The sequence below is a fragment of the Bombina bombina genome, chromosome 5 (assembly GCF_027579735.1).
Source record: "Bombina bombina isolate aBomBom1 chromosome 5, aBomBom1.pri, whole genome shotgun sequence".
In the NCBI taxonomy this organism is placed as follows: domain Eukaryota; kingdom Metazoa; phylum Chordata; class Amphibia; order Anura; family Bombinatoridae; genus Bombina; species Bombina bombina.
The window spans coordinates 35,309,191-35,333,081 of NC_069503.1; the positions used below are offsets into that span (position 1 = coordinate 35,309,191).

The window sequence follows — 23,891 nt, forward strand, 5'->3', positions numbered from 1 at the left end:
TAAGGTAGGAATATTCTGATTGGCTGATGGAATCAGCCAATCAGAATCAAGTTCAATCCGATTGGCTGATTCGATCGGCCAATCAGATTGAGCTTGCATTCTATTGGCTGTTCCGATCAGCCAATAGAATGCGAGCTCAATCTGATTGGCAGATTTGATCAGCCAATCGGATTGATCTTGATTCTGATTGGCTGATTCCATCAGCCAATCAGAATATTCCTACCTTAATTACGATTGGCTGATAGAATCCTATCAGCCAATCGGAATTCGAGGGACGCCATCTTGGATGACGTCCCTTAAAGGAACCGTCATTCGGCTAGTAGGCGTCGGGAGAAGAGGATGTTCCGCGTCGGAGGTCTGCAAGATGGATCCGGAAGAAAGAAGATTGAAGATGCCGTTGATAGAAGACTTCATCCGGATCATGGACCTCTTCAGCTCCCGCTTGGATGAAGACTTCAGCCGGATCATGGACCTCTTCAGCCCCCCGCTTGGGCTTGGATCAGGACATCGGAGGAGCTCTTCAGGACGGATCGGTGAACCTGGTAGGGTGAAGACAAGGTAGGAAGATCTTCAGGGGCTTAGTGTTAGGTTTATTTAAGGGGGTTTTGGGTTAGATTAGGGGTATGTGGGTGGTGGGTTGTAATGTTGGGGGGGGGGGTATTGTATGTTTTTTTTTACAGGCAAAAGAGCTGAATTTCTTGGGGCATGCCCCGCAAAGGGCCCTGTTCAGGGCTGGTAAGGTAAAAGAGCTTTGAAATGTAGTAATTTAGAATAGGGTAGGGCATTTTGTTATTTTGGGGGTCTTTGTTATTTTATTAGGGGGCTTAGAGTAGGTGTAATTAGTTTAAAATTGTTGTAATATTTTTCTTATGTTTGTAAATATTTTTTTATTTTTTGTAACTTAGTTCTTTTTTATTTTTTGTACTTTAGTTTATTTCATTGTAGTTATTTGTAGGAATTGTATTTAATTTATTTATTGATAGTGTAGTGTTAGGTTTAATTGTAGGTAATTGTAGGTTTTTTATTTAATTAATTTAATGATAGTATAGTGTTAGGTTTAATTGTAACTTAGGTTAGGATTTATTTTACAGGTAATTTTGTTATTATTTTAACTAGGTAACTATTAAATAGTTCTTAACTATTTAATAGCTATTGTACCTGGTTAAAATAATTACAAAGTTGCCTGTAAAATAAATATTAATCCTAAAATAGCTACAATGTAATTATAATTTATATTGTAGCTATATTAGGGTTTATTTTACAGGTAAGTATTTAGCTTTAAATAGGAATAATTTATTTAATAAGAGTTAATTAATTTCGTTAGATAAAAATTATATTTAACTTAGGGGGGTGTTAGTGTTAGGGTTAGACTTAGCTTTAGGGGTTAATACATTTATTATAGTAGCGGTGAGCTCCGGTCGGCAGATTAGGGGTTAATGTTTGAAGTTAGGTGTCGGCGATGTTAGGGAGGGCAGATTAGGGGTTAATACTATTTATTATAGGGTAAGTGATGCGGATTAGGGGTTAATAACTTTATAATAGTAGTGGTGCGGTTCGCTCGGCAGATTAGGGGTTAATAAGTGTAGGCAGGTGGAGGCGACGTTGTGGGGGGCAGATTAGGGGTTAATAAATATAATATAGGGGTCGGCGGTGTTAGGGGCAGCAGATTAGGGGTACATAGCTATAATGTAGGTGGCGGCGCTTTGCGGTCGGCAGATTAGGGGTTAATTATTGTAGGTAGCTGGCGGCGACGTTGTGGGGGGCAGGTTAGGGGTTAATAAATATAATACAGGGGTCGGCGGTGTTAGGGGCAGCAGATTAGGGGTACAGAAGTATAACGTAGGTGGCGGTCGGCAGATTAGGGGTTAAAAAAATTCAATAGAGTGGCGGCGATGTGGGGGGGGCCTCAGTTTAGGGGTACATAGGTAGTTTATGGGTGTTAGTGTACTTTAGAGTACAGTAGTTAAGAGCTTTATGAACCGGCGTTAGCCCAGAAAGCTCTTAACTACTGACTTTTTTCCTGCGGCTGGAGTTTTGTCGTTAGATGTCTAACGCTCACTTCAGCCACGACTCTAAATACCGGAGTTAGAAAGATCCCATTGAAAAGATAGGATACGCAATTGATGTAAGGGGATCTGCGGTATGGTAACTATTAAATAGTTCTTAACTATTTAATAGCTATTGTACCTGGTTAAAATAATTACAAAGTTGCCTGTAAAATAAATATTAATCCTAAAATAGCTACAATGTAATTATAATTTATATTGTAGCTATATTAGGGTTTATTTTACAGGTAAGTATTTAGCTTTAAATAGGAATAATTTATTTAATAAGAGTTAATTAATTTCGTTAGATAAAAATTATATTTAACTTAGGGGGGTGTTAGTGTTAGGGTTAGACTTAGCTTTAGGGGTTAATACATTTATTATAGTAGCGGTGAGCTCCGGTCGGCAGATTAGGGGTTAATGTTTGAAGTTAGGTGTCGGCGATGTTAGGGAGGGCAGATTAGGGGTTAATACTATTTATTATAGGGTAAGTGATGCGGATTAGGGGTTAATAACTTTATAATAGTAGTGGTGCGGTTCGCTCGGCAGATTAGGGGTTAATAAGTGTAGGCAGGTGGAGGCGACGTTGTGGGGGGCAGATTAGGGGTTAATAAATATAATATAGGGGTCGGCGGTGTTAGGGGCAGCAGATTAGGGGTACATAGCTATAATGTAGGTGGCGGCGCTTTGCGGTCGGCAGATTAGGGGTTAATTATTGTAGGTAGCTGGCGGCGACGTTGTGGGGGGCAGGTTAGGGGTTAATAAATATAATACAGGGGTCGGCGGTGTTAGGGGCAGCAGATTAGGGGTACAGAAGTATAACGTAGGTGGCGGTCGGCAGATTAGGGGTTAAAAAAATTCAATAGAGTGGCGGCGATGTGGGGGGGCCTCAGTTTAGGGGTACATAGGTAGTTTATGGGTGTTAGTGTACTTTAGAGTACAGTAGTTAAGAGCTTTATGAACCGGCGTTAGCCCAGAAAGCTCTTAACTACTGACTTTTTTCCTGCGGCTGGAGTTTTGTCGTTAGATGTCTAACGCTCACTTCAGCCACGACTCTAAATACCGGAGTTAGAAAGATCCCATTGAAAAGATAGGATACGCAATTGATGTAAGGGGATCTGCGGTATGGAAAAGTCGCGGCTGAAAAGTGAGCGTTAGACCCTATTTTGAGTGACTCCAAATACCGGAGTTAGCCTAAAACCAGCGTTAGGAGCCTCTAACGCTGGTTTTCACGGCTAACGCCAAACTCCAAATCTAGGCCTATGAAATTAGAAACTAATTGAAAGCTATCTAGTTCCTGTAGCAAATGTGGAATGGATTCCGATGGATTTGTGAGAAAAAACAGGACATCATCGGCATATAATAAGGTTTTGTGTTCAGTGGATGTAATTTTAATGCCCGAAATATCTCCGTTAGTTCTTACTTTTGATGCTAGAACTTCCACCACACAGGCAAATAACAGGGGCGATAAGGGACAACCCTGTCCTTTTCCATTGGTTATGTGAAATTTATTTGATAGAATACCGTTCACCCTTACCCTTGCTACTGGTAACGTGTAGAGAGCAAACACCTTGGATATAAACGAGTCAGCAATCCCAAATTTCCGGAGTGTCTGACGTAGAAAGGCCCAACCGACGCGGTCGAAGGCTTTCTCCGCGTCGGTTGAGACCACCCCCGCCGGTAACCTATGAGTTTGTATGTGATTGATCAGGTGGAAAGCTCTAACCGTGTTATCTTTTGCTTCCCGTGAGTGTATAAAACCCACCTGGTCATTAGATATATGTGGCAGAATTAGCTTTAATCTATTTGCGAGTACTTTCGCGTATATTTTTATGTCCGCATTCAGGAGGGAAATGGAACGAAAATTTTTGGTTTTGTTTGGGGGTTTGCCTTGTTTTGGTAAGACTGTTATATGAGCCTCTAGTCCTAATGACGTGAAAGGTGCCTCCTCTGTGGTGTCATTAAAGAGTGATAGCATATGGGGTATCAATATAGCTTTAAACTTTTTAAAATAATGATTAGTGAAGCCGTCGGGGCCCGGGGCCTTGTGAGTAGGGAGCTGAGTTATAACATTTTTAATTTTGTTATGTTATTGGTTCCTCTAGAGTTTGATTCTGCTCTGCTGTTATTTGTGGGAGGGACACGTTCCTCAAGTACTCATTAATGCTTTTGTCGTTATCCGACTGCAGCGCTGCCCCCCCTTTTAGATTATAAAGTTGTTCATAGTATAACCTAAAACTTTCCGCTATCTGTTCAGAGGTATGAACCTCCTTATTCTGTTTGTCAAGTAGTGTCAAGATATAGTTCCTATTAACCCTTCTTTTTAGCTTTCAAGCCAATATTGGTCCACTCTTGTTATCCCCCTCATAGTATTTCTGATTGAGTTTATGGGCTTGTTGTTTACACTCCTTGCCCATTAAGAAATTGACCCGAGTCCTGCAGTCTGCCAGTTTTCGGAGAGTGTCTGTCTGTGTTGGGTGTTTTGTCAATTGGTCTTCTAGAAGTGCGAGTGAAGTTAGTGCGTCATTTAGGACTATATTATTCTGTTTGGTCTGAAAAGAACGTATGCTAATCATTTCTCCTCTTATAACTGCCTTATGCGCATCCCACAAGGTTCTACTATCTACTTTGGGGTGTGTGTTTGCGTTAAGGGTAAAATATTCCACCATAATTTTTTCAATGCGCTGGTAGTGTATGGGGTCTTCTACTATACTATCTTCCATTCTCCAAACCCTGTGACATCTCGGAACGTGAGGCCAGTGAAACTCGCAACTAACCATTGAGTGTTCTGACCACGAATTGGGAAGTATCCTCAGCCGTGTGACCATAGCTAAGCTAGTAACATCTACCATATAGTAATCGGTGTAAGAGTGTCTATTATGCGTGTTAGAGTAGAAGGTGCATTCCCTACTCTCTGGGTACGTTATTCTCCACGCATCATGTAAAGTCAGATCTTTTATATATGTTTTAACAGAATTAATCACTCTATGTGGGACAGAAGAGGTCTGGTTCGAATTGTCTAATGTGGGGTTTAATGTCAGATTAAAGTCCCCTCCCATGATGATCGATCCTTTTGAGGTCTCTAGGATCAGGTTGGCCAGATGTTTAAAAAATACGTCCTGTTTAGTATTTGGGGCATACACGTTCACAAGAGTAGCCACAGAGTTATATATCTTCCCTACCAATATTAGGTAACGTCCATTTTTATCTGAATATTTCTTGATTAGAGTGAATGGAATCTTTCTATTTATGAGGATACCCACGCTGTTTGTCTTTACGTGGTTGGATGCGTAGTACGAGGGACAGAATTTATATGCAAATGTTTTAGGTTCCCGGCCCAAGAAAGTGTGTTTCCTGAACGAAAACTATATCCCCTTTTTTCTGTTTAAAATCTTTCATGGCCAGGTTTCGTTTATATTGGTTGTTAAGCCCCTTTGTGTTAGCTGTAAGTAGATTCAGATTACTTATCCCTTGTGCCTGCATTTTTGTTTTTAACTGACCTATATGGTGTGAGAAAAGGAGCCCCAATACCTGAGAATCTGTGGTGTTTGAAGCCCTTGTAGACATGTCTAGCTAGTAGAGTATTCAGTGAGCTATACTGACTTGACTGTGGGAGAAGACATAATTGTATCCCTGAAATTGCATCTCTGTGTCTGCACTCCGAATTCAGACTGTAAATATGAAGAGAACAAGACAAAAAACAATAACAACAAAAAAGACATAATATCATAAATGAACATATAACCTCTTGGACAAACTCGCCAATTGAGGTAAACCTCATCTTGAGGAGTTTGTACAATACCTATTCCTGCTTGACAAAGATATAATAATCCTGTAAGATAATACATAACGTGTTGTAAACAATCTCAATCAACCTGATGTAACTTAGCTTACACCTATCATAAACGGTTAATACCACTGTGTATCCTGTTAACTTTTCTAAGCAGAATACAGAGGTCGATAGACCCCTAACAAGCCCTGGGTGTCCATGTTTAAGCGCTGGTTATGCTTCTATTCAAGTCTGGGTTCTCGCCCCTGGGATAATCCTGTTCTGTGTAGCACTTTTCCCTTATAGAGAATACCCATAATAATCTATGAAAGTCTACATCGACCTTACCAGTCCAGGGCAGAAAGCTAAGAAGTGGTTTTATCTCCAGTTAAAGACATTTCAGTGAGATCTCGCTTTTTCTTCCGTTTCGGAGAAACTTTCGACCAGCTCTGCGGAGGTCCTTTGGTTGGTGGTTTTTTAAATGAAGGCTCAGGTCCCCCTGATCGAACATCAGAAGGATGGGGTTTTGAAAAAGAAAGGTTCGGAACCTCTGACAAAAGAGGTAAGTCCTGTTCAGTTCTGTATACCACTGAGCGGCCCTCATGTGTCACATTTAGGCTAAATGGGAATCCCCACCTATACCTGATATGTTTATCTTGCAGGACTTTAGTGATGAAACGGACCTCTTTTCTTCTTTGTACTGTCGTGGGACTTAAGTCCAGATAGATCTGTAGGTTATGGTCTAGATAAGAAATATTTGGGGTTGTTCTGGCTGCTTGCCATATTTTTTCCTTATCGGTGTAACATAGAAATCTCATAATTAAATCTCTTCGTGGCACATTTAGGGGGGGGTGGAGGTTTCAGAGCCCTGTGTGCTCTATCTAGCTCTATATCCGGAATCTGATGATCTTCAAGGCCTTTTTAGGTTTCTGCTTAAAGGTATTTAAGAATGTCCGTGTGTGAGACAATCTCTGGGACCCCCCTGATCCTCAAGTTATTTCGGCGCCCCCTGTTGTCTAGCTCTTCTACTTTCTCTTGCAGTGTCTCTATTTGGCTATGTTGAATATTTGCCTGTGTAGTAACATTGTCAAATAAAGAGTTCAAGGTGTCTTGAGATTCTTCCACATCCTCAATCCTCTGCCCTATTTCATTGAGGTCTCTCTTCATATTAGCCAAATCTGTGGTTATGATATCTTTTAGGGCGTCAAAATCTGCTTTAGTTGGTAGTTTAGCAATATCTGCTTTAATTTGTAATGCATAATCTGCAGGGATTTCAGGTGTGGCATTTTGGGAGGGTGTAGGAATGTTAATTGCTGGGGTTGGGGTGTCCGTGACTGCGTTAGTGCTATTTGAACTCTGAAAAAAGCTACTAACAGAAGTTGTCAGCGGAGTTTGGCTTTTAGTACCTTTGTCTCCTTTCGATTTAGACTTCGCGGCCATTATTCTAGTGTTATTGGGCCTGTAACTCTCGTGGCTATGTATAGAGATTTTACACTAAAGACACTCAGTGTGATGAATACTTTTATTTTTATTAAAATAAAGTTTATTTTCACCATTAATCTGAGTGTTTGTTTTCATTTTCTCCCTTATATCATGACTTGGTAAAAGGGAACCTGAATGATAACAAGATTTCTGTAGGATAAGTGATTTTTGTATATTTCTCTGAACTGAAATTCTGTCAGTCAGGGAGACTCAAATTAAATAATAACTTGACAAAAGAATGACTGGTTTCTATGGTACTCTCTGTTCTGTCTTATTGAAATAAAACATTTGTATATGCCACAAAGAATTGTATAATATATGAGTATGAAGTAATGTGAATGTTTTGTCAACAAATTGGAGTTTAATGTATGCACATTCGTATTGACCGGCAATAGTTATTTTACAGTCTCTTTAGTTACGAGGTGGAGAGGATAGCATTTATTGGAAAACGTTGGAGATCTCATAATATAGCTGCTTAACTTTAAATGATATGTACATACCTTAATTCCTTAGGGTTTTTTGGTTTAAGTCGGCACGACTGTTTGTTTATGCGTGTGTCTCTGAGCTGAGTATTCAGCGTGTGTGGGGAGAGAGACGCGCCGACAGCACAGCTTGTGCTGCGGCGTGTGACGTCACAGGGGATACACGCTTGAGGCGAAGTCCCGCCTCGTAGTAGACAGATCTGTGTTTGAATAAACTGAAATGGTAGAAAATGCTTGAGAGGTTAGAAATGATTATATTCAAAATAACAAGTAGTTGAGGTGATGATAAGTAAAAGAACAATATTATCAAAAATAAGACTTGAATTTTCAAAAAGGAGTTATGCTTTAACTGATACTTGGCTTGTAGAATCCTTGAAGAGGGATGAATCAAACAATCTTCAGACTGCAATAATCAAGCAATGCAGTGAGGAGAAGGTGTGTCTTAAATAGAGATCAGACAAGGGAGGAGATCCTGAATTAAAGGCACAGTCTTAGACAGGATCATGACAGATCCCCCCCGTCAAGAACCCCCCCCCATGAGATCGGGGTCCAGGTTTCAGAGGATAAGACGAGTGAAAATCCGCCAACAGATCTGGTGCAGACAGATCCCGAAGCGGAACCCAAGAATCCTCACTATCATCATAACCCTTCCAGTGAACCAGGTATTCCAATGTTCCTCTACGACGTCTGGAATCCAATATTCTATCCACCTCATAGTCCAGAGGATCGGGTAATGCTGGTCTGTAGACAAGAGACTGCGGAGTCGCTGTCCCCCTGTAGGGTTTGAGAAGGGAAACATGAAAGGAGGGATGGATGCGCAAATCCGGTGGTAGCTTCAGGGTCACTGCATTGTCATTAATGATTTTGACAACAGGGAAGGGACCAATAAATTGATCAGCCAATTTTTTGGAGGGTACCGGAAGTTTAATGTTTTTTGTGGATAACCAAACTAGATCATGAAGGTGATACTTAGGTGCTGGAGTTCTCTTTTTATCATAATAAATTTTCTGAGACCTCTTTGCCTCATTCAAATGATTTTGTAGTGATACCAAGACATGTTTTAGACTTTCTGTGTAAGAAGAGACAGAGGGTGATTGGTCAGATGATAAAGTGTTGGGGTAAGATCTAGGATGAAAACCGTATGAGGCAAAAAATGGGGTTACCTTAGTAGAGGAATTAACAGAGTTGTTATAAGCAAACTCAGCGGTTGGCAATAGAGTGTACCAATCTGTCTGCTGTGTTGATATGAAACATCTGAGATATTGTTCCAGAGTCTGATTCAAACGTTCCGTGAGTCCGTTCGATTGCGGGTGAAAAGCTGTTGTGAACCTCAGTGTGATATGTAAAGTTTGACATAAATATCTCCAAAATTTAGAGGTAAATTGACTACCTCGATCTGATACAATTGATGCTGGTAAACCAAGAAGCTTGACAATGTGGTCATTAAATACTGTTGCTGTAGTCATGGCAGTTGGTACCTTTTTCAAGGGAATAAAATGAACTAACCTTGTTAGATGATCCACTACTACCATTATAGTGGTATGAGCATGTGATAATGGTAGATCCACAATGAAATCCATGGATATAACATCCCAAGGTCTTTGTGGTACTGGTAGTGGGCATAATAATCCGTATGGTTTGTGGTGCTCCTTCTTTTTGGTTGCACAAATTTGGCAATTAAGTATATAATCTTGTACCGCCAATTTCATTCGTGGCCACCAATAAGTCCTTTTGAGTAACTCATATGTCTTTTCAATTCCTGGATGACCTGCTAATGGAGTATTATGGTGTTGTTGGATGATCTGTTCTCTCAAACAGTTTGGTACGTAAATTTTTTCTTTGTACAAGTAGAGTCCTGACTCAGAGTCAGGTGAACATATAGGAGGTATTTCTGAATCAGAAATTTGTGCTTGATACAAGTCAGATGTTACCAAGTTTGTGGCACCGATTATTTTCGTGGAAGGAATTATCTGAGTCATATTTTCAGATTCTTCAGTTAACTCAAATGACCTGGAAATGGCATCAGCTTTTGTGTTCTTAGTTCCTGGTATATGTGTTAAGGTAAAGTTGAATCGATCGAGAAAAAGAGCCCATCTAACTTGTCGTGAGGATAATGTTTTATTCTTTTTGAGATATTGGAGATTCTTGTGATCAGTAAATACCTGAAATGGTTGTGTGGTTCCTTCGAGTAGGTGTCTCCAATGTTCCATTGCAGACTTCATTGCCAATAACTCCTTATCTCCGACTGTATAGTTTCTTTCTGCAGGTGTTAGTCGACGAGAAAAGAATGCTACTGGATGAAGAAATGATTCTGTAGGACTTGATTGTGATAATATTGCACCAATTCCAACATTTGATGCGTCAACCTCCAACGTGTAAGGAAGTTCAGGATCTGGTAACCTCAGAACTGGTGCAGTAGTAAATTCTTTCTTTAGCTGTTGAAATGCTTCATCTGTCTTTGAATCCCATATATATTTTTGTTTCCCAGTTAATTGAGTTAAAGGCTGAACGATAGTTGAAAAATTTTTGATAAACTTTCTATAAAAGTTTGTGAATCCGAGGAACCTCTGTAGTGATTTCATTGATGAAGGTTTTGGCCAGTTAGCTATAGCTGTTAATTTTTCTGGATCCATTTGTATACCTTTGGGTGATATGATATACCCTAAAAATTTGATGGTATCTTTGTGAAATTGACATTTCTCCATCTTAGCGTACAAATGGTGGTCTCTTAGGGTTGATAAAACCCATCTGACATGTTTTTTGTGATCTGATAAATCTTTCGAATATATGAGAATATCATCCAGATACACGATGACACATACATCCATCAATTCTTTAAATATTTCATTGATAAAGAATTGGAATGTAGCTGGGGCATTCGTAAGGCCGAATGGCATTACATTATATTGGAATAAACCGTATCTAGTTTTAAATGCTGTCTTCCACTCATCACCAGCCTTCATACGAATTAAATTGTATGCGCCTTTTAGATCTAACTTCGTGAAGATGGTAGCTCCGTGAAGGCGTTCAATTATTTCTGGGATGAGTGGTAATGGATAACGGTTCTTAATGGTGACAGCATTTAGTGCTCGATAATCTATGATCGGTCTTAGTGTCCCATCTTTGTTTGTCACAAAGAATATTGCTGAAGCAATTGGTGAAGATGAGGGAGTAATAAAACCTTTTTTAAGATTTTCATCTAAATATTCCCTCAGATGTTTTAGTTCTTTCTGTGAAAGAGGGAAAATTCTTCCTGAAGGTATTTCTATGCCTGGTTTAGTGTCTATCGGGCAGTCGAAATGCCTATGTGGTGGAAGTGTTTCAGCATGTTTTAAATTAAATACATCACTGAACTCTATGTAATCTTTGGGTAGAGTTGATGTCAAATGTCCTATTGTCAAATATGGATAACAGGTGTCTAGACAAAATTGTGATGTAAAAGTGATGTGATTATGTGACCAGTCAATTGATGGGTTATGTTTCTGTAACCAAGGGTATCCTAGAATTATTGGATGTATGGATCTAGGAATAATATCATAAGTTAAGAATTCCTTATGACCGTCAGATGTGATTGTCATGAGTGGTATTGTCTGATGGGTGATTGGGCCCTTTAGTATTTGTGTGCCATCTATAACCCTTACAAAAACAGGAGATTTTTTCTGCATGATTGGTATTTTATTTAAATGTACAACTGATTCATCTATAAATAAACCATCAGCTCCTGAATCAACGATTGCCTCGATCTGCACTTGTTGAAGATCCCACTGTAATGACAAATTTATTTCAAGGAGACATGTTTTACTTTGTTCTTTAGAGAGACAAACTTTAAGTAACTTACCCTTCTTTTGGCGTAGAAGGAGAGGGCAATTAATGACTTCATGTTCTTTGTTAGCACAATATAGACACAAATTGGCTAGTCTTCTTCTTTGTTTCTCATCCTGAGATAAAGGTCCACGTATAGCTCCAATCTCCATTGGAACAGGAGTGGTTATGGCTTTCTCAGAATAGGATTGATAAGGCTTCTTATGTGTTCCTTCTAGTTGATATCTCTCAGACTTTCTTTCTCGGTATCTCCTATCTATGGATATACTCAGTTTTATGAGGGCTTCTAATGTTTCAGGAAACTCTACCCTTGAAAGTTCATCTTTCAGGTGTTCCGAAAGGCCTATTCGGAATTGATTTTTTAAGCTTACTGAGTTCCACTGTGAGTCAGTGGCCCATAGCTGAAAATCAGCTATATAATCCTCCACTGCCCTTTTCCCTTGTTTCAGGGATCTCAACTTTTGTTCTGCAGTCTGTTGTTTATTTATGTCATCATATAAAACTGCCATTGTAAGGAAAAAATTATCTAGTGAGTTAAGTAAAGGATCTTCACTTTCAATGAACCTATCAGCCCATGCACGAGGTTCGCCTGAGAGATAAGATATAGCAGTGTATACTTTTATTTTTTTCGGTTCGGTATGTTCTGGGCTTTAATGAAAAGAGCAACAAACATGCATTTTTATATTCGCGAAATTTTGTGCGATCACCACTAAATGGTATGGGGGGATTAACATGTGGTTCAGGTAGTTCAGTGGTTTTTTGGGACATAAATTCATTAAGAATCCTTTTCAAATTACTGTTCTCATTCTTTATTTCAGATAATCCTTGGGCTAGTATATCCACCTTTTGATTCAGTGAAGATATGTGTGTGGACATTTCTAGAAGATCCATGATTAACCTGAAATTGAGTGTAATTTTTATTCTTTTTATTGGCTTGATTATTCTGTGATGAATACTTTTATTTTTATTAAAATAAAGTTTATTTTCACCATTAATCTGAGTGTTTGTTTTCATTTTCTCCCTTATATCATGACTTGGTAAAAGGGAACCTGAATGATAACAAGATTTCTGTAGGATAAGTGATTTTTGTATATTTCTCTGAACTGAAATTCTGTCAGTCAGGGAGACTCAAATTAAATAATAACTTGACAAAAGAATGACTGGTTTCTATGGTACTCTCTGTTCTGTCTTATTGAAATAAAACATTTGTATATGCCACAAAGAATTGTATAATATATGAGTATGAAGTAATGTGAATGTTTTGTCAACAAATTGGAGTTTAATGTATGCACATTCGTATTGACCGGCAATAGTTATTTTACAGTCTCTTTAGTTACGAGGTGGAGAGGATAGCATTTATTGGAAAACGTTGGAGATCTCATAATATAGCTGCTTAACTTTTAAATGATATGTACATACCTTAATTCCTTAGGGTTTTTTGGTTTAAGTCGGCACGACTGTTTGTTTATGCGTGTGTCTCTGAGCTGAGTATTCAGCGTGTGTGGGGAGAGAGACGCGCCGACAGCACAGCTTGTGCTGCGGCGTGTGACGTCACAGGGGATACACGCTTGAGGCGAAGTCCCGCCTCGTAGTAGACAGATCTGTGTTTGAATAAACTGAAATGGTAGAAAATGCTTGAGAGGTTAGAAATGATTATATTCAAAATAACAAGTAGTTGAGGTGATGATAAGTAAAAGAACAATATTATCAAAAATAAGACTTGAATTTTCAAAAAGGAGTTATGCTTTAACTGATACTTGGCTTGTAGAATCCTTGAAGAGGGATGAATCAAACAATCTTCAGACTGCAATAATCAAGCAATGCAGTGAGGAGAAGGTGTGTCTTAAATAGAGATCAGACAAGGGAGGAGATCCTGAATTAAAGGCACAGTCTTAGACAGGATCATGACACTCAGATATAAAAGTGGGTACTGTTATATGGTTGCATCCAAACTTTGTATTCGATATAAACTCCAATTTGTAACAACGAGGTGTGTCAGACATTCACGCTCCTTATGTTTATGTCTGTATGAATCCTGCGCAGGACACCCCCATAGAATTAACCCCTTAAATGCATCTGTTAAACATCTATTATTTGCTGCCAACCATTCACTGCTATCATATGCCACCTTCACATGCTCTATTCAGCAAGCAGACCACCCCCGTTCATGTATTTTTACCCCCCACATTGTTATACTCAGCTCTCTGGTGATTGATTCTCTTCCAGCCACGTGGGTCAAGATGGCGGCGTCCAGTATATGGAGGCCGCATCAAGGAGGTAAGCGCTGCCGGTCTGGTTAAGTGCCCCCTCGTTAGGTAGATACAAGGCTTCTATCTGTGGCCCACATGTCACCTCTTTGCTCGTTTTGATCCAGGCTGGAGATTCGAAAGTTGCGGCGGTGTATTTTTGCGAGGGTATGACTGCTCCGTCAGATGCCGCTTTTAAAAACAGTGATCCAAGTAGTCGCAGCCAATTTTTCTCGCCTACAAACAAGCAGTATTACTTCCCCAGCAGTCTTCTATAGTTTGTGAGCTTCAAACTCTATCTCACAGTAGATTACAATTCCAGGAATGGTAACTGTACACGGAGCTTCAGCAACCAGCAGCCATTTCCCTGCTCGGTCAGACTCTGCCCCCCAATCAATGGCCTTTTTACCTGTGATACTAGTTATGTAATATATATCTTGAAATGCCCATGTGGGCGGGGCTATGTGGGTGAGACGATTAACCCTATCAAAGACAGAATAAGCGCACATAAATCCTCTATAAGGTGTAAGGATATGACACTACCTGTCTCATCACATTTTATAACAGCGGGGCATACTGTCAGTCAGCTAAGGTTTCAGGTCATAGACCATATCCCTAAGCAAAGGAGAGGAGGCAATAGAGAGTTGTTACTAAAAAAGAAATAAGTATGGTGGATACAAAATTTGACAACTCTATATCCGAATGGATTAAACAATGATTATGATCTGCATTTGTTTTTATAATTGTTTTTAAATTCTTGTGTACTGTAATCTTTGAGCTATATTTACTTTAAACACAATGAAAATGCATAACATGTTAAATTAAGTAAATAGACATATAAGTGTTTGGATATAAATTCCCAAAAAAAAAAAAAAAAAAATGTTTAGCTTGAACCTGACCAGTTGGGGGTACCAACATGAATTATGCTCAGGTAAACCATTGTAATTGATTAAGCCACACCCTGTACACAGGTGGTATATAAGGGAGATGTTTGTTCTTAATCCATAGCATGAATAAGGGTCCAAGAGGCTCGAAACGTTGCTATGTTTTTATCCTGATGTTGTTCTAATAAAGAAGAAGTATATTTTTAAATACTGTGCTGTTGCCATTGTTTATTCTTGGAATTATATACGGGAGGATGGCAGGCCTCCATGGCAAACGTGCACTTGAAAGGTAAACCTGTGAAAAGTGATACCCATTGAGAGGTTTCAGAGAAAAGTGCTGGACTGTCTGTTGTACTGGTATGTATGTGTATATATATATATTCTCTTTAACTTGTTATTTGTTGTATACTAAACAAAACTATTTCTGTATGTTTCTTGTATACCTTATTTGATGTATTCAAAAGAAAAAAAAAAGTGTATGCTTTGTCCTTTGAAAAGGGGGAAGATGTGATGAGAGTGGGAAGTGACGTCACTGGATGTGGGCATGGTTTAGGGCCGTTATTGTCTGTCGCAGTTGCCAAGTTAGATGTGTTGTACAAGCTGTATACTTCTATGCTCTGCAATAAAATAGCATGGTACCTTCTATGCTGTGTCCTGTATCTCATGACAAAAATAATGCTAGATATCTTTTATTTTGCAAATTGTAATCAGTTGCAGAATAAGAAGCTGACTGAATAAGAATCCAACTTCAGCCTTGTACATTTTGCAGCTTTCTTGTTCTTAATGTTCATTTGCAGTTGTTACCTTATAAATGACAATCTGCATTAATCCACTGTGAATGAACATTAAGCACAAGAAAGCTGCAAAATGTTTCGTTTTCAGAATGATTGTCTATAGTTTGTTACATTAAAGTTGAGTGGAGATTACATGTTTCCTGTCTAGAGTGGAGCTCCAGTCTGCAGCTAGACTACTTTGGGGATATGATTATCATTTTTTCTTAATTCTCTTGATATCTTTATTTGAAAAAGAAGGCATCTAAGCTAAGGAGACAGTAAATTTTTGGTTCAGGACCTGGACAGCACTTGTTTATTGGTGGGTGACTTCATCCACCAATTAGCAAGAACAACCCAGGTTGTTAACCAAAAATGGGCCGGCATCTAAACTTACATTCTTGTTTTTCAAATATAGATACCAAGAGAATGAAGACAATTTAATAATAGAGCATGCAATTTTAAGCAACTTTCTAATTTACTCCTATCAGAATCACGAAAGAAGGTAAGGCATTTCGCTAATGAATTAATTCAAAATTATGGGACAGATTGGTCTCTGGGTGAAATCGCCAATAGAATAACAGGATACCTATCCGGAATTTATGCAATTTTCCCCTTATACAATTTACTCTGTCAAAAAGCTTCATCTTTGCAGGTTGAGGATATGGTGGTAAAATGGTCCAGAATATTCCCTGATATAAATAATCAGATTATAATAAATAGCTTCAAGATAATTGACCAAATTTGCGTCCCTATGGCATGGAGAGAATCCCATATTAAGGTTAGTCTTAGGTCCTATTTGACCCCTGAAATTCTATCTAGATGGTATAATTCCAATGGCCCCTGTTGTAGATGTAGTAACCTTCATGCAGATATTTTTCATTGCTTTTGGGGATGGCCAAAAATTCTCCAGTTTTGGAGGAAAAGTCTATATTGGATGAATGCAGTACTTCATCTTGATTATAATATTAAACCAATTGAAGTATTTTTTCTTGCAAAATTTCAGGGAATTTGTAAAAATTTTAAACTGATAAATACCATAATATTAATAGGTCGAAATCTTATTCTTAAACTATGGAAAGCGACCTCTGCACCAAAATTTGCTCACTTAAAAAATGCAATGATTGGGCAATGCGTGTTAGAGCAATATATTTTACCATATCCATCGGATGACCAAATAAATGTGTATTTTAAGAAATGGGAAGTATTCATAGTATCATTGCAGAAAGTAACACAAAGAGCAATGATTAAGCCTCTACTAAAATCTCCCTTTGTTCAAACAAATATCTATGCAGGTCATTTCCCTAAATTCACAATGGAATGTGAATTGTTTATGTAAGATATGTGAAATATGGTAGTGTCCTGCGTGGCGCATGTCATAATTGTTTTCTATAAATGTGCACTGTGTTGGAGATAAATAAATAAAGATTTAAAAAAAAAAAAAATGAATCGCGAAAGAAATTTTTTGGGTTCAGTGTCCATTAAACCTTTGGCTGGGGTGTCTTTGCCTCCTCCTGGTGGCCAGGTTCAGAATTTCCCAACAGTAAGGAATGATGCCGTGAACTCTCCTTATACAGAAGGAAATAAATTATCTGGTAAGCAGAATTTGTTATGTATATCTGCATCTTTTAAGATCGTTTGTGTCAGTGACAGTTATAAAGAAGGAGCATCATCATTGGGCTGAGGAGGAGGGTAAAAAAATACTACTACTCCCTCTGTCCTTTTAGACGGATCATGTCCAACAACTGCCTAACCTCACCCCCTGACCTGATTCATTACTCAGAACAACTGCAACTCCACCTTCCCCTGCCATGACCTTTGCTCATGGAACATCCATAACTGCACTTATGTCTACCTTATTCCCATGTGTGGAGCACCCACAACTCAGTAATTTAGTTTAGTATGATGTAGTAATGTTTACATTCTATGTCATCCTTTTTTAATTTGTGATTTACAGGTAAATACATTTAATAATACAAAACGGAAGAAATTTTGGAGTATAAAAAATGTTTTTTTTTATTGAGATGGATTATATTATAAAGAATAAATGGTCTTATTTTCTTTATTCCATTTCTTCTTGTGTAGACAAGCACTTGAATATTTCACATCCCTCCTTTACTACACAAAGCATCAGAATGAAACAAACTCCAAAAATCTTAGACACCAATGACTATTCACAAACATTGGGGATATCACATAAGATATTAAAAGACGATGGTGAATTGGCAGGAACTGGGCAGCAATCATTCTGTACAGAGAGTGATGCAGTCATCAAACAAGAGGACAAGATTTATGACTTATCTAGTGAAATTATTATCCCTGAGAATAAACCACACACATTTACTGAGTTTTCAAAACATATTAAAGAAGGAAAAAGTCTACAGTCTAGCCCAATTATTCATACAAAGGAGAAACCTTTCAATTCTACAGAATGTGAGAAAAGCTTTAGATGGAAGTCTCATCTACTACAACACTACAAAATTCACACAGGTGAGAAACCACACACATGTACTGAGTGTGGCAAATGTTTTACACGAATGGATCATCTGAAAAGTCATAAAAAGATTCACACAGGAGAAAAGCCTTTCACATGTACAGAGTGTGGAAAAAGTTTTACAGAAAAGAGTAAACTGAAAAACCATGAAAGAATTCACACAGGGGAAAAGCCTTTTACATGTACAGAGTGTGGAAAAAGTTTTACACGAAAGAGTGATCTGAAAACTCATGAAATAATTCACACAGGAGAAAAGCCTTTCATATGTACAGAGTGTGGAAAAAGTTTTACACGAAAGAGTGATCTGAAAAAGCATGAAAGGATTCACACAGGAGAAAAGCCTTTCACATGTGCAGAGTGTGGAAAAAGTTTTACACACATGTATTGTCTGAAAACTCATGAAATGATTCACACAGGAGAAAAGCCTTTCACATGTACAGAGTGTGGAAACGGTTTTACAGAAAAGAGTAAACTGAAAAACCATGAAAGAATTCACACAGGGGAAAAGCCTTTTACATGTACAGAGTGTGGAAAAAGTTTTACACACATGCATTGTCTGAAAACTCATGAAATGATTCACACAGGAGAAAAGCCTTTCACATGTACAGAGTGTGGAAAAAGTTTTACACAAAAGTGTGATCTGAAAAAGCATGAAAGGATTCACACAGGAGAAAAGCCTTTCACATGTACAGTGTGTGGAAAAAGGTTTACAGAAAATAGTAATCTGAAAACTCATGAAAGGATTCACAAGGGAAGAAACTTTTCACATGTTTAGAAAGTGGAAAAAATGTTTTTTATTGAAGTCAGGTATCACAAAACACCAAATATTTACACACAAATAAACTGTATATACAGTGTACAAACCTCTTTAGAATTATCCTAAAAAGGACAAACTCTCTAAATATAAGCATCAAAAAGGTTGATATTGTAAATAATACTTTCTAATCCCAGTTATAAAAGCCCCAGATTGGAATAGCTCACCTGCTGTCCTTTGTTCCTCTATATATGTGCACCTCCGTTTCTCTCATATAAATGTGATAGAATCTAAAAACAACACATAAATATACAAATCTGTCCTCATACTGACCAGTTTACACAACCATTCACCACCAAAGCACCCCCAGTTTTGTTTATCAATGTGTCAGTGTTAGGAGTTGTACATTGTATTTACATAGGGGAGAAAATAATTACATTTACAGAATAAAGGAGTCTTTATATGAATAGAGTGTTAGAGAATTATATAAACAAGAACATCAGTCTCAAATGATTCACATCTGGGAGATATATTTAATGTGCCCATCATGTGGATTAACCTTTTCTTATAGCAATAGATACTTAGTATTGTACATGTTATATACCAAAGGAATTACTGAGGGGAAACTGATTTTATTTAATTAGACACAATATCAGTAACCGGTACATATGTGATCATAATCAGTTTAATTTAAATGGCTACTATAACCTACATGTATACTGGGTATGTAATATGTGTGTCATGTGATCATAATCAGTTTAATTTAAATGGCTACTATAACCTACATGTATACTGGGTATGTAATATGTGTGTCATGTTCTGTAACTTGATATTATGTCTGTTAGATGTTTTCATGTTAGTTAGAAGCCACAAGAACTGATAATAGCACATACTGTATATATAAAGGGAACATTATATGTCTGATAAATCCCTTTGTATCAAGAGCACAAGTGTTAGGTATATTTATACCATTGTGTGCATATCTCATGTAATGCTGCTGTTTACTATATAATTATATGTAATGTTTTTTCATGCAAATAAAAAGTGATTGTAATCCAGACCAGTATTTTGTGTTTTTTGTCTAATTAAAAACACAATATCACAGAATAATTAGGAAAACATCATCAAAGACAGAAGCCAAATCTGACAGTGAAAGTTAAACGCTGATAACTCAGAGCAGCAATTTTACCCAACTTTCCAATTTACTTCTATTAACTCATTTTCGTTGTTCTTTTGGTATCCTTTGTTATAGAGTAAACCTAGGAGGCTGATATTATATAAGCTTAGGGACATGCACATGCATTTAGCAGTTTTTGTAACTATGTATAACAATGCTATAAATGTTCTTGCAAACTCTGCTGTCTGAAGATACGTGCATGCTCCTGAGTTAACCTAGGATTACTCTTTAACAAGGGATACTAAGAGAACTAAGCACAATTGATAATATAAGTAAAATGGAAAGTTGTTTGAAACATAATTTTCTATCCAATCCATTTAAGTTTATTGACTTTACTGTCCCTTTAACCGCACATAAAACTATCAAATTAACCCCTGACTTACACCAACCCCGATTATTAATCACCAGCAAGACTTTTCTTTCCTAAGATATGGTGAGTCCACGGAATCATCAATTACTAGTGGGAATATCACTCCTGGCCAGCTGGAAGAGGTAAAGAGCACCACCGCAAAGCTGCTCTATATGCCCTTTTCCCATAACCCCCAGTCATTCTCTTTGCCTGCGGTGCAAGGAGGAGGTGAAGTTTTGGTGTCTGATCTACAATCAAGATTTTTATTATTTTTAAGCAGTGTAGGTTTGCTCTGATCTTTCTAAAGGGTCTAGCCTTAGCACATGTCAGTCTCTTCAGTAGGGCAATGGTGACTTTTAAGCAATTGGGAACTTGTGGGGTACAATCCTCACTGCATTTTTCCAAAACATTTTGCTGCCCTATTTAGATAGCCTGAGTAAGTTTACTCAGTCATTCTGTATTTCCACATGTCCATGTGATGGATGGCATCCTCTCATACCAGATGAGCTGTCCTGCTGCCGGATAGATAAATATTGAGGTAAGTGCCAGTTTTATTTTTCTATGTAAGCAGGGAGAAATTTGGCACTTATTCAGCTGAAATGTTGCAGGGGGATGTTTTTTATTATTCCTGTCAGGGTACAGGTTTTTATGGCAGTTTTTGCAGGCAATGTTAGTGTGAGGAGTTATTTATTGATGGCTCAGTGAGAATCTTTTTTTTACTAACGGATTATGTACTTTTTGGGGGGGTTTTATTGTTTGTTTTTAAGCCTGTTTTTCAAGAAAGTTGTTTAAAAAAAAAAGGCTTTTTTTGTCAGCTGTAGGACCGCCCCTTTTAGGGAGATTCTGATTCTGTGATGTCAGAGTTTTTTTGGCGCTTTTTTCACTTCCTGTAAGAGTGAGGTGCGCATATTTCAGATGGCTCTGCTGTTTAGAAGGCTTCATGCTGTTTTTGCTTCTCTGGAAATCCGGATTGTAAACAGGATAATTTTTTTCCTCAGTTTGCTGTGGGTTGCAGGACAGGTAGGGCACCTCAGTAATTCTGCTGAGGTGTAGAGTGTTGCCTGGGGTATGTTTTCTTGATTTGGTAAATTTAAAGGGAACATTTATTTAAGAAAGTTTTTTTGGTTCTGTATTATATGAGCCTCCTGTTTCAGATGTGCCGCAGCTTTCTGCACATGCAGTGCCCTGCGTTTTCCTCTCATGCTCCATCTGGAGTTATTTTGCAAGATATTGCTGCCCAGGTTTTTTCTATATGCATCTGAGGCGTTGTCTGCTTTTCCCATGCTGCAGGGAAAACACAAAAGGAAATTTAAAGAAACTTTAACCCCTTAAGGACAAGGCCATTTTTCAATTTCTTTCCCTTAAGGAACAGGGCTATTTTTTTTTATTTTAAATAGTTTTTTATTGGGTGTATCAATTTAACAGATGCGTAAAATATCGCTTAACATCAAAGAAACAATTGTATTAAAATATACATTATATTATAACAGTGACCCATCATTTTCTAGAATCTAGGGAAGGGGTGAGGGGAGGGGGATTAGGGAAAGGGAAGTGGATAAAGAAAAAGGGAATCCTATCACATATACTTCATTTCAAGTCTATGCTATTTCCTCAAGCATAAAAACTAGCTAATTCCAGTAGACATAGCTAAACCCATCAGCACATTTCTCAGGACATTACATGTATTTCTGGTTAGTTTGGTATAGTACGTAAATACAGAAAGGGATTTCCAAAACGTTAACTGTTAGTGTGATGTCTTTGTTCCCATAAAAATAGTATGTTGGTTATGAAGTCTTGTTTACCTAAGTAGGAGTAGTACATTTTTTCCAGGGCTAGGACATGGTCTATCTCCAAAATCCACTTGGAGATAGTGGGTACCTCTCGCGTCTTCCATAGCCTAGGAATCAGCCTCTTAGCGCACGTTAGCATTATGAGGAGTAGTTTTTTACGGTAGGCACAGGGAATCTGCGGGACATGATTTAGAAGAATGGAGCAAGCATTCAGGGAGATATTAGTACCCAAGACACCATTTATGTTCTGTTCTATTCGCGGCCAGAAATCAGCCAGAGCAGGACAGGACCACCATATATGGGTCATAGAGCCCACCTCTCCGCATCTCCTCCAGCAATTGGAAGAAGCGCTAGGGTAAATGACATGCAAGCGCTGGGGAGTTAAGTACCAACGAGCCATAATTTTATAATTCACTTCGGCCATAATTAGAGAGGTGGAAGAGGAATGAGTGGTACGGAAACAGCGTTCCCAATCTTCGTCTTCCAAGTCATTCGGTATTTCCTCATTCCACCTCGCCAAGTATGCAGGGAGTTGCTCCGGAAATGAGCCCCTTAAAATATTATATGACCTAGAAAGATGTGCCTTTTTAATCTTGGGGTTGATACATATTTGTTCAAATTGTGTCAATGGCCTCTGTATATCTTGCTTGTAAGGGCTGCTGTGAATAGCGTGCCTAATTTGTAGATATGCAAACCAGTTTTGGAAAGGAGACCCTAGCTCTTCATTAAGTAAAGCTCTCTCTTTTACTCCTGTTGAGTCTGTGAGTTGGTATATTGGAAGGTTCTGTAGCAGTTTATTTGCGCTTGTGTGTGTAAAGAGATTATGCTGTAAGAACAGGTGATTGCCTAGTAGCAGAGTTAGAGGGGATATCGAAGTGGAGACTCCTCTATTATGTGTGATAACATAGTCCCATGCCTCAAGGGTGGCTTTAATATAGTTATTCTGTAGTAATGTCTGAGATCTAGAATGTTTTGGAAGCCAAGCTATATCTCTCATATTTTTAACTTGGGAAAGGTGACTCTCTATCTGAATCCACAGCTTGTCTGAAGGAGAGTGATTCCATGTGAGTATCCTCGTTAAATGTGCTGCTCTGTAATAATTAGTGAGGTTAGGAATATTTAAACCGCCATCTGCCTTGCTAAGGTATAAAGTGTGTTGCGCTATTCTAGGTCTCTTATAGGACCATATAAATGAGTTTATCATTTTCTGTTGAGTCCTGAGATAGGCATTGGGTAAGGCCAGCGGGAGAGTCTGAAAAAGGTAAAGAAACTTGGGGATTATCATCATTTTGATCGTGTTGATTCTGCCCATCCAGGACAAATGTCCCTGTCTATGCCAGGAATCCAGCAAGTTTTTAACCTTCATTTGGAGGGATATGTAGTTATCTGAAAATAGTTTGCGAGTATCTTTCGGGATTATGAGTCCCAGATATTTAAATTTGTCTGTGATAGTGAATTTGGTACATTGTGTTATGGCTATTATCTCCTGATGTGATAGATTAAGTGGTATTAGGCCGGATTTTTCCATATTAATGGAAAAGTTTGAGACTTGTTTATATTCCTCTAATGTCTTAAGCAATGCTGGTAGTGTCGTCCTTGGGGACTGCAAAGTGAGGATCACATTGTCTGTAAACAGAAGGCATTTCTGAGTGATACTGCCAAACTCCATACCCCTTATGTCTACATTATGTCTGATCTGTAGCGCTAAGATTTCTACTGTGAGGGCGAATAATAAGGGAGATAGGGGGCAGCCCTGACGCGTGCCGTTGGAGATGGGAAATGATTTCGATATAGTATTATTTATTTTAATTTTTGCACTAGGACTAT

At 38.3% G+C, this 23,891-nt stretch overlaps 1 long non-coding RNA gene and 1 pseudogene across 1 annotated transcript in view; one reads left to right on the top strand and one right to left on the bottom strand.

Moving 5' to 3' along the window:
- The window catches only part of LOC128661261 (zinc finger protein 208-like), a 1,066,060-nt pseudogene that overhangs the window by 911,892 nt on the left and 130,277 nt on the right, over positions 1–23,891 (top strand).
- LOC128659780 (uncharacterized) overlaps positions 21,285–23,891 on the bottom strand; it is a 103,088-nt gene continuing 100,481 nt past the window's right edge. Inside the window, exon 3 of the long non-coding RNA XR_008402479.1 lies at positions 21,285–21,558. This is a non-coding gene — a long non-coding RNA (uncharacterized LOC128659780). The remainder of the gene's footprint in view (positions 21,559–23,891) is intronic.